This window comes from Pinus tabuliformis, chromosome X, assembly GCF_031772625.1.
Source record: "Pinus tabuliformis cultivar Carrire ecotype Pingquan chromosome X, CPIR1, whole genome shotgun sequence".
Lineage (NCBI taxonomy): Eukaryota > Viridiplantae > Streptophyta > Pinopsida > Pinales > Pinaceae > Pinus > Pinus tabuliformis.
In genome coordinates, this window is record NC_142308.1 from 117,311,647 (window position 1) to 117,323,816 (window position 12,170).

Consider the following 12,170-nt stretch of genomic DNA (forward strand, 5'->3'; position numbering starts at 1 on the left):
ATCTTGATTCAGTCCCAACTCAATCAACAGAGAAGCCTGGACCATCTCAGAAAGGTCCCCCAAAGTGGCTGACAAAGACACTTGAAAGTGTTCATCCTGATGAAATTGGAAAAACAGGAACCAAAAATTCAAACCAACAAAATGGAGGTGATGTAGATGACTCTAATTCACCTATTGACATGGATGTTACTTATGATTGTGAATTGAACTTGTCTACAGATTTTGAACCAACTTCCTTCAAAGAAGTTGCTTCTCATGATGAATGGAAAGAAGCGATGAAAAAGGAGTATGATGCCCTCATAAAGAATGGCACTTGGAAGCTGGTTGATCCTCCATTTGGAACCAAACCAATTGGCTGCAAGTGGGTCTACAAGAACAAATACAAAGTTGATGGCTCACTTGACAAGCACAAAGCTAGGCTTGTGGCAAAAGGCTTTGCACAGAAGGAAGGGGTCGATTATGAGGAAACTTTTGCCCCCACAGCAAAATGGGCCACCATCCGGACACTCTTTGCACTAGCTCAGAACGGTTGGAAAGTCCATCAAATGGATGTAAAAACTGCATTCTTGAATGGAGATCTAAAAGAGAATGTTTTTATATCCCAGCCTGAAGGATTTGCTGTGAACGGACATGAACATAAAGTATGCAAACTTGTGAAGTCCTTGTATGGCCTCAAACAAGCACCGCGAGCCTGGTATGAAAAACTAACTGAGCATCTTCTGAAACTCAACTTCAATCATTTTGATCTTGATGATGCAACTTTATTTGTCAAGAAAGTTGGCAAAACAGTTGTGTATCTTGTGGTATATGTAGATGATCTTTTAATGACAGGGAACAATGAAAGCTACATTGCATCCATAAAGAAGGAATTAGGGAAAAGTTTTGAAATGACTGATTTGGGCTATGTTCATTACTATCTTGGCATTGATGTAACCCAACATCCAAAATCCATATTTCTTTCTCAAAAGAAATACATTGGAGATTTGTTAAACAGATTTGGCATGACAGAGTGCAATCCTCTTTCTACTCCAATGGAACAAAACTTAAAACTCACATCTATTGAAGGAAAGGAATTTGAGGATGCAACAAAGTATAGACAGCCTGTAGGAAGTCTCATCTATCTCACTAATACCGGACCAGACATTTCATTTACTGTTGGAATCCTCTCCAGGTTCATGCAAAAGCCTTGTGAGGGACATTGGTCTGCTGCAAAAAGAGTTCTAAGGTACTTGAAGGGAACTCAAGACCTTGGAATCAAGTATACACAGGTGGACGACTTCAGCTTGATTGGATACTCTGATTCAGACTTCGATGGAGACAAAGAAATTGGGGTATCTACTTCAGGATATGTTATGAGCCTTGGATTAGGAGTTGTCTCATGGAGATCACGCACACAATCAGTTCCAGCAGATTCCACAACTGAAGCAGAATATGTGGCAGCAGCTGAAGCAACGAAAGAAATTGTGTGGCTCAGGAAAATTCTTGAAGATTTGCAGGTAAAACAAGTACAATCAACTCCACTCATGATTGATAACACCTCTGCAATAAAGTTGGCCAAGAATCCAAAGTTCCATGATCGAACAAAGCATATCAATACTAAATATCATCTGATTCGACATCATGTTGAGGCCAAAACAATCCATCTTCGTCATTGTTCCACAAATGAGAAAATTGCAGACATCTTCACCAAAGCACTTGGAAAGGAAAAGCTTGAACGATTCAGAATGATGCTTGGACTCACCAACATCCCTTCAGATTAAGGGGGGGAATGTTGACACCTAATCTTCATGATTGGGGAATTTGTAAACTAAATAAATCAGGAATGTGAACAGTCATCAGAAGATGAACTGAACAATCACTCCTAATGTATAAAACAATAACATACCTATGGAATAAACACCAATCATTTTTTCTGCCTTTGGAGAGTTACTGCCTGGCCTGACACCTCAGCAGGGTCCAAAGGTACGACTACGCGCAAAGAATTTTTCTCAAAAATCATTTTGTGCTTCTTTAGGTTTATCACCCCATTCATGTCAGTGGCCCAATCAATTCCTAATAGCGCGGGGTAGGGGTTTTTGTCATCAACAATCTCAATCACTTCAAAGTCATCTAGCGCGCTTGCTCCTTCAATATCCATGGTGATTCCCTGCAATATCCCCATAGGTATGATCTTTTGTTGGTTCGCCATTCGCAGCTGGATAGGGGACCATTGTAGCGTAGGCCTTCCCATGCACTCCCATGTCTGATTCGGCATAACATTTGCGTCTGATACTAGGTCCAGAATCATTTATTCCATCTCATGTTCTCTAATCTACGTGGTCAACCTCATTTCTCTTCCCATCCTCGTCGCATGCTTTCCAATCTTCTGGACTATGCGCGGTTCTCCTGGCGCGGTCCCATCATATATATTAATGAGTTATTGCAATCCCTTTATAGCCTTACTGTTGCGCAACAGCTTCATGCATGTTTCTAGGAATGTCGTGAGCATCGATGGGTCCATTTCTGGCTCCAGTCTATATATGCTTCCTGAAGTGGAGGCATTATTGAAGCTCTTCCTAGCTTCGATGAAGGTCTCCTTAGCGTACTCCAAATAGAACTCTGGTTCTTTCATCGGAGCCTTACGAACCCAAGTACTATCTTTAGGTTGCTTGCCTTTATCATCTCCAGTTGTAATCCCACTTCGGAGCACAATTTTCACGTTGGGGTCTTCCTCGCATGGCTCAGACCTCATCATCTGTAGGTTCTGAGTCGAGGGAGGTTGGAGCACTCCTTTGTTGCGCAGCCTAGCTACCAGTGTGGGACAATCCTCCGTCTCATGATCAGACAATGTAAAATACAGACATGATGGATGCGTTGGATTCGTACAATCACAGGCATAATGTCCTCCCCCCCCCGCAATTGTAACAAATCAGTTGTCCATGACCTCTTCCAGGTCCTCCTCCACCTCGGCCTCATCCATGCCCTGAAATCTGATTCACGCCATTCCTGTGTTCTGGTCAAGGGGTCGTATTTCAATCTGAACTCTGTAGGTGGGAGTCTTATCCATCATTAGCTCATAGCTTCTATGGGTACACTCATCATGTCCCAATGATCTACAGAAATTATATAACATATGTTGCAAATTCTGCATGTACTTCTGCAACAAATGACAGCTGTCCATAATATGCTTCCCTCCTATTTGAAAAATTGCGCACCACAAAGAAGGTGCCACACTAGGTCCTGCTTGTGCTTCCAATCTTAACGGCATCGGCCCTCCTCCCATGAGGTAATTCGCGAACATCGGGCAGTGGTCCTTTTCATGATCCTAACCCTTACACTTTATGCACCATACTTCTTCACGCACTTCCAGGCACGTTGTCCTGTCCTGTTTCAGACTCTACATCTCAAGGCATAAGTTTTTCAACTGCACGTGGATCTGCTGAACTCCCAGGTTAGGATCCTGTATCGGGGTCTCATGCAGTCTCATCGTGATATCCAAGGCCTCTACCTGAGTCGTTAACCTCTATTGTGACAGTGTGTTCCTTAAATGTAGTGTTAGCGATGCTACAAACCATTCATGATGCTATCCATCCATCAAAGTCATATTGGCTTCGCGAATTGTGCACTTCAGACTCTGATCCAACTCTGAAGGAGTCTCACCTGGCAGCATTGTGATCTCCTTGAACCCAATGATCGACTGTGCCTCTGAATTTGGTCTATTAAATTCTTTTTTAAGAGCAATTTGGATATCCGCGATCCCCACATTAAAATTGTCATTAGAATGCTTAATATACAAGGTCAACGCGCGATCCTGCACAGCGCTGACCAACGTTGCTTTCTTTATATTATCATCTATAACTCCCTGCGCTTCCCATACGACTTTTATCACGAACCAAAAATGGTTCGGATCTTCATTTCCTACTCCCTTGAACACCAGCAATTTTATCGCGCTTGCCATATTGACTCGCGGTGGTGGCGGAGGTGGTACGGGTGAAGATGGGGGTGAAGGCGGTGAAACTGGTGGTGGTGTGGGTGGGGGTGGTATGCGCGGAATCCTTTGCCTTATCAAATTGATCGCACTTCTTGGTGAGACCTTCGCAAGCTCTTCCTCATCCCCTCGCGGAGGTGAAATTAAGGGGCTAGTTTCTAGTTCTGTACTACCTTCGTTTTTGTAAATTCTCCCACTTCGCATAGCCCCGAACATCAATGTATTCGCATAATCCACTTTTCACATAGTAGCATTTTAATCCAAGTGTTCAGAGACTTAACGTACTTACCTTACGGTCCTTTGAGATAGTGTCGCTCTGCCTCGTTATAGTTGACTAAAGTGTCTACCGTGAACTCAGTAACGAATCCTCCTATAATCTGATCAAGCCAGTGATCAACAGCGCACGTGATCTTATCCTCCGATGCTTCCAATATGTGCACCAACTCTAGATTCCACACAATAGAATTATTGAGTTTCCACCTTCCTTGACTATCTGCTAGCTTCGCAATCCTCTCGTATAGCTTAGTAGGAAAAGATGCGAAGAAACTTTTATGGATTTCCATGTACATGTAGCAGTCTAACCACTTTTCCCTTGATAGTCACGAATTCCTGTTCTCTTGCGCCGCAAACTCGTGAATTTTCCTATCCAACCAATCTTCAATTTCTTTCTTGGTTGGATTCCAATGATACGACATCAGACATCTCTATGCAGATTTTCGTCCCGAAAACGAAACCATTTGTTGGCTTGTTGGGACCTGACCTAGGTTCGAAGTTAATTAGCCAAAAAAATCCCTATACTACTGGCCCTTTCTGCAACAATCCGCGAAGCGTGGACTGAGGTCTCACCCAAAGTAGTATGGGGGGATGCTAGAACCAAGTTTCCGCACCCTTGAGATTCTGAGGGGTTGATTTAGTCCAACTGTGAATACCCTTGCGTAGGATACTTTGCACACTTCCCTAACCTATGAGGCCTTCCCACCCTGTTATATTTGCCTTCGCGCAGCCCTAACCAGGGGTTGTGGGGCTTTCGCGCTGCTAGGGTAGCGATATGCACTATTTCCCCAAGTCACACCATGGATCTTACTTATCTTCTTATAACAATTAGTTATCTTCGCGTAAACAGATACCTTCTATTAGATTTACTTATTTAGCACATTCATATAAGTTCACGCAGTAAATAAACAGTAAACTTGCAATTCATACCCAATATACTTCAATGCATAAAACAGAAAAAGATACACAGAAATATGGTAAAACTTCTCTTTATTAATGCTTCCAATGGTTACAGACTCGACCTGCCCTGTGCACTCAGCTGCAGGGGTCCGCGCACTCAGCTGCAGGGGTTCGCGCACTCAGCTATGGACAGAGGCTTCTCCTACTCTACGACCAAAAGACACGACTCTACACTTCGACTCAATACTTCATGGATTGATTTCCTTCCATTCCTTCGATTCCTTAGATGTCTTTTACACTTAGAGCTTCGCTCTATTTATACAATCCCATGGTCCGTGGACCATGGGTAGATCTCTCAAACCAACATTACATTACAAAAATGAGGGCAGACAACCCTCTGACTCATTTATCATCTTCGCGCTCCGCGCCCACAAATCACGGAGTCTTTACATCGGACTTAGTCAAAACTTGGGCTTTAAGCCCCAAAAATTTCCTTGGGGGGATCCCACGCCCAACAATAGGAGGTGAGAGCCCTTAAATGAATGTCCCCCACATATGAGACTGGGTTAAATTCTTTGTCATCGCACAGGAAGTATCCATGCAGATAGAGCTCGCACATCAAATGATGGGTTACTACGTCATGGATCCTCAATATACTAATGAACTGTACAGAGTCATCGATCTCATGACTGACCTCCTTCTTAATGCTTTCCAAATAGAATAAAAGAAATTTCTCATGCAAGAACAAGGCATAGCTAGAAGCAGTAGGGCGACATGCCATTACCTATTGTGGCAGGCTGAACATTTGCTCTTTCTTAGCCTTCAATTCCAGCACTTACCCTTCCAACTGTTCTACTTTAAGCTGCTGCTTTACATGCCTTAGTCATAATATATCTGCTCTCTCTACATATTCAAAGATATCCTTAGACGACTCCTCCTGAACTCTTTTCACCTCATTCTGATAGCAGGCCGCGGTGGATTTCCAAGTTTGAATCTCGGCTGTCAAAGAGAATTCACGGCCTTCGAACAAGTGCTCGATAGGATCTGTTTGAGTAGCAGCAGAGGTCATCGGCACATCTTCTACCTGTGTTTCTGCCTCGACCACCATAGCCTTAGGCTTCTTAACCCACCATTTATACTTCCTTACCTGCTTCTTAAGTCGATGCACTTGTCTTCTCAGTCTTCAAACCTCTATTTTCAATCACATCACCTCTTTGAATTGTAGCTGGTATTTATTTTTAAGGGGTGGCCTCCTTTGCTCGCATAGTTCTATCCACTCCTGCTTAACAACCACTTTGTCTAGCCCTACAACTGGTTCAGCAGGTGGTGGATTGCTCGGAGGAGTATCTACTAGTCTTTCTGCCAGGTTCTCCTCCCTTGGTTCCTCTCTCTCGATCACTTCTCGCTTGACAACCAACTCAACTGGCTTCGCAACTAGTTCCTCAGGTGGTGGATTACTCAGAGGAGTATCCATGGGTCCATTTGTCAGGACCTCCTTACTTGGTCCCCCTTTCTCGAGAGCAAGTTCACTCGACCTACTCTAGAGCTGTTTCGGCAGGTGGTGGATCGATCAGAGGAGTATCCATCAAATTTTAAACTGGAACTTCCCTTCCTAGTCCCCCTGTTTCAAAAGCATCTATTTATTCCTCCCTTCTAGGCCCCAAGGCATCTATTTCCCGAACAACACCCTCTTCATCCACTTGTTATTCCTGTTCTTCTGCGAGATGTTCTTCCTCCCTCTGTTCTTCAGAACAGCCTTGCTGAGAGTCAACAATTGGGCCTTTAACTGACCCATCAAACTTTATAATGGGAGGAACGGCAACCTCCTTTTCCGAGCGTCGGGGAGAACGAGACACTCTCGCCCCTATAGGAATGGAGGCACATAAATGGAACTAAAAAATGTTTTCTTCCTGGTCTGTACCAATTCTGACCATAACCTCGAGCTCTTTCCCTTTTGTTGTGGAGGTAAATCCCCTCTGCAGACAGAGATGATCCCTACTAGCCCAGACCGGGTCTAGCAACAATCAAACAATGCTATCACGCAAGTTCCTAATTGCAAATTAAAGGTGGATGATGAGAACCTACTTGGATTCCAACACTAATATTCGTAGAAGAGACGTCGCTCTCGTTCCTTTGCTTCGGTCAGTCACGATCCCCACAATCTCCATGATTGGATACCTACACATGCAAAGAACAACACAAATACAAGCATAAAATCCAATATATGCAATTATATATCAGTCAGAAAAGATATAACTCAACATCAATCATTACAAAGGACAATGACAGTGGAACCATAATTATAGTCATCTATTATTGATAAACAACAAAGAAGAATACAACCATAGTTCTGACATCAAATCCTCCTTTGGCTGGGTGATCAACTACACAAGTCTTGCAAAGCTTGTTGGGATGGGAAACAAGCCTCTCTCTCCTTGGTGACAAGAATCTCCTCACTTAGATTTGGCCTTATGGATGCAAAGAAGGCTCTTGCAACTTCAATCTCTTGAACTCCTGGAACTCTTACTATCACTAGCACTAGCTTGCCCAAGGCATAGAGACAAGCTTTTATAGATAGAGGGGAAGGAGATAAGATCAATCACAATTTCCATGGGATTGGCTTTATCACTTAGAAGCTTCCATGAAAGGTGGCAAACCACTTCCCTTCTATGGAGATTCGAAGCCAAACCATCCTAACTCAACATGGATTCAGTTGGTGAATGGGTTAAGGAGAACCTTTGGAAGTTTGTTTGTTAAAAACTTTACCCAACTAGGTTGGCGCGAGTGCGACTCTGAGACATAGCACCAACTGGCACGCCATTTTTAGAGGATTTCCCCCATTGGCGCAGGAAGTACACTGCGGACCCACGCTAATGCAAAAAGGGTTTTTTTTATGGGTATACTACAGGAGATGTCTTCAGGGCATATGAAGCTCACACTTAGAGGAATATAATGCAAGTGGTTTCAGGTTATGTCACTTCTCACAAGTCCCGGAATGAGTCCTCCAATGTACGGGAGAGGGGAAATAGGGACGGTGATAAACGGTGACAAATTACTATGTAACACCTTCATCTGCAACAATTATGCTCTGGCCCAGGGCTCCTTCCTGTGTTGCCTCCTATCCCGCGGTTGACACTGGTTCTTGTGGAGTAGTGTCAACCTCAGGATTTATTCCTTCTACATTTTCTGGTACCAAATGGGTTAGTGGTGGTTCTTGTGTGACACCACTACCCATATCCAACACTTCCTAAGCAGATGGTGCTGGCACTGTCCCCTCTGGCACGTCATTAATAAAGGTGGACTCTTGTATCACCGTGTCAACCCTGTCCATCGTATCCATGATTCCTTCCTCTGTCGGCTCCATGGTCTCTTCTGCTCCGAGCCTCTCTTGCTCTGGTCCGTCTTCTTCCATCGACCCCATAGTCAAGGCTAGTTCTTGTGGAACAGCCTTGGCTGTGGTACTAACAATTTCTTCTGTTTCAAATCTTTCCTCCCCTGGTCTATCTTCTTCCATTGGCCCCACAGTTGAGGTTGGTTCTTGTGGAACAGCCTCGGCTGTGGTACTAACAATTTCTTCCATCTCAAGCCTTCCTGGCTCTGGTACCTCTTCTTCCATTAGCTCCACAGTCGAGGCTGGTTCTTGTGGAACAGCCTCGACTGTTTCTTCCACTTCAAGCTCCCTTTCTTCGTCCTCCATTTCCATCTCTTCCGGCTCTTCTTGGTCTATGTATTCAACCTCTACTGGTTCCTCCTCCATTCCTTCTAGTTCCTCTTCTCTAACAGCTATAACAACTGTTATCTCCTCTTTTGTCGATTCCTAGAATGTTGCCCACGGAATTTGAAACTGGGCTAGTGCATGCATAACCAATAGCCGAACCAGACCATGGTTAGTAATGACTGTTGCAACTTGTCGCAAACGTTGAGTGGACTATGCCATCAATTGGAGGCTCTTCAGCAAAAAGAACGGCATGTTCAACGAGAAGACCTTTGACTGTGGAAATCAAAGGCGAGCTAACACCCTGAAATGATACTTAAATATAATGGTGTATCGCCCTTCGCAAGTTATGTATTTCATTACAAAACTTGCCACCTCGCCCCATGGATGCGGTAATGAGTTCTGGTCATACCCCCGACCTTTTTGGACAACGTTCTCACCAGCCTGCAGAAATGCCTCAGGGAACTCCAGGAGGGAGGTTCTTCATGAAAACCAGCTCTATCCCTGTTGGGGCAATCCACTAACCTTTGTGATAGCCTCCTCTGTGACAGGGATTTCTATCCCTCTGACCCGAGAGCTCTCTTCACCCAAATTGAGTGCGAATTCTATTGCAATCCCTTCGTCGAATCCCTGCAACCTGTTAAAATAAACATCCCAACCTGCATCGACAAAAATCTTCCATACTTCCTTGTTGTTGCGGACCAATGTGGTATCCTCCAGCTCATGACGCACAACCAACCCACCCATTGCTGTGGAAAAAATAACAGTACTTGGATGCAGTCGGCTGTTGGGGAGAGAGTAGCAGCAACCACATTAATAGCAATGGTGACAGCATGGTGGAGTGCAGGGTGAAAAGCGGTGAAAGCGGCCGGTAAATTTTTGAAAAACGCGAAGAATAATGGAAAATCATGGTAATATGGTGAAATGATTATAGTGATTAATTTGGGTGTAATGGGAAAAGACCGATTGGTTATTGAACGCACATAATTTAAATTCCAATGCGTCGGGCAATTATTACGAAATCACAAAATTTTTGGGTTACCGTTCGCACCAGATTTGGTAATGATGTATCATTATTATGGTTTTAATGCGTCGTCGTTTGTTTATGACGGGACCTCCCCCCCCAACTTAAATGTGGCCGTCCGTGGCACATATGTGTCTCATTAATGGAATATTTTAATTGAATCCATAAGAGTCAACGGAGACGTACCTAGCAACCTACCTAGCAATGGAGTAACAGCATAATAACCGGTGGAGTAATAGCAATGGCGGAGTAATAGTAGTGGCGGAGTAATAGCAGCGGCAGAGTAACAACAGTGGCAAAGTAACAGCAGTGGCGGAGTAATAGCACTGACGAAGTAACAGCACCAACAGAGTAACAACACTGACGGAGTAACAACAACAGTGGAGTAATAGCACCGATGCAGTAATATCAACAGTGGAGTAACAGTATCGGCGGAGTAATAGCAACGGTGGAGTAACAGCATTCGACACTTAGAAAAAATTTCAGGAGTAAGAACAGTGGCGGAGTAACAGCACCGATGGAGTAACAGCAACGGTGGAGTAACAGCACCAACGGAATAACAACAACAGTGGAGTAACAGCATCTGACACTTAGAAAAAATTTCAGGAGTAACAGCTGTGGCAGAGTAACAGTACCGACGGAGATGTTTGATGAAGGCATTCTTAGAATTTAGACGGTGGTATAATTTCAGACGATGTCCATTCACTAAGAAAGAAGTATGAGTATCATCTATTGTAACCAATCTGACTGTTCCATTGTCAAACACAACGTCCACTTCATAGGGTCCCATCCAGCGAGTGTGAAGCTTCCCTTTAAAATCTTTGAAACGGGAGTCATAGAGAAGTGCCCAATCTCCTTTATGAAACACCTTGTTCTTGATAAATTTATCGTGCCATTTCATTCTCTGTTATTGAATAGCAGTAGTTTTCTGGACAGCCATTGAACGGATTTCATCTAACTCATTGAGCTGTTCCAGCCGGTGTTTTTGGGCCTCTAATAGATCTAATCCTACTTCCAAAGTTGTTCTGAGCATGCTGATCTCAAATTATACCGAAAACAAGGGAGATTTCCCATAAACTAACTCAAATGGTGAAAACCTGGTTGTATTCCACCATGTTGTCCTGTATACCCAGAGATGTTCTGGGAGTTTCTGAGACCAATCCCGACGATGGATTGCTACGGTTTTTGTCAAGATATTTTCCAATACCTTGTTTGTACTTTCTACCTGTCCATTCGCCTGGGCGTGGTAAGGAGTTGTCACCCTCTTTTTAACCCCATATTTCTACATAAGCCTTGCTATCATGTGGGATGTGAACTGTGCCCCTCCATCTAAAACAATCTCCCTTGGAGTACCATATCGTGCAAAAATCTCTTCAAAAAGAAAATCTGCAACCACCTGTTATGTTGCTTTCGCAACATCCCTAGCTTCAACCCACTTAGTCACATGATCAGCACAAACTAGAATGTGAACCTTTTGATGAACGAGCGGGTTAAAAGGTCCAACGAAATAAATTTCCCACTTCTCAAAAGGTTGGAGGACTACCTAGGGCTGCAATGGCATCTCATCTGATTTTCCAGGATGCCCCAAGCGTTGACAACTCTCACATCTTCATACATAATCACGAGCATCACGAAAGATGGAAGGCCAATAATATCCCATTTTCAACACCTTATGGCCTATTATTTTATCTGCAAAATGTCCTCCACAAGGGCCATCATGGGCAACCTTCAATATTTCATATATGTCATCCTCAGATACACAGCATCGAATTTTCTAATCAACCCCTATGTGAAAAAGGTACCCTGCCATCCATGAATATCAAGTACTATGATGAATAATTTTTCATTGTTCCCTGTATGACAAGTGACAAGGTACCTTCCCTATAGCAAGATAGTTAGCAATATCTACATACCACGGAGTGTTAGCAGAAATTGCAAAGAGATGCTCATCTGGAAAACTATCTTCTATGGGTGTACCTTCAGCATTATTATCTAGTCTAGACAGAAAATCAGCAACCACATTGTCCTTTCCTGGTTTATCTACTATGGTAATGTCAAATTCTTGAAGTAACAATAGCCATCTCGTAATACGACCAAGAGTAATGGGTTTATTCATCAGATACCTGATTGTTGCATGATCAGTGTGTACAAAGGTGGGATACCCGGTAATATAATGTCAGAACTTGTTGATGGCGTAGATGACAGAAAGAAATTCTTTTTCAGTCACTATGTAGTTTAACTCGGCAGGAGCCAAGTTTTTACTAACATAGTAAACTGCATATGGCATCTTG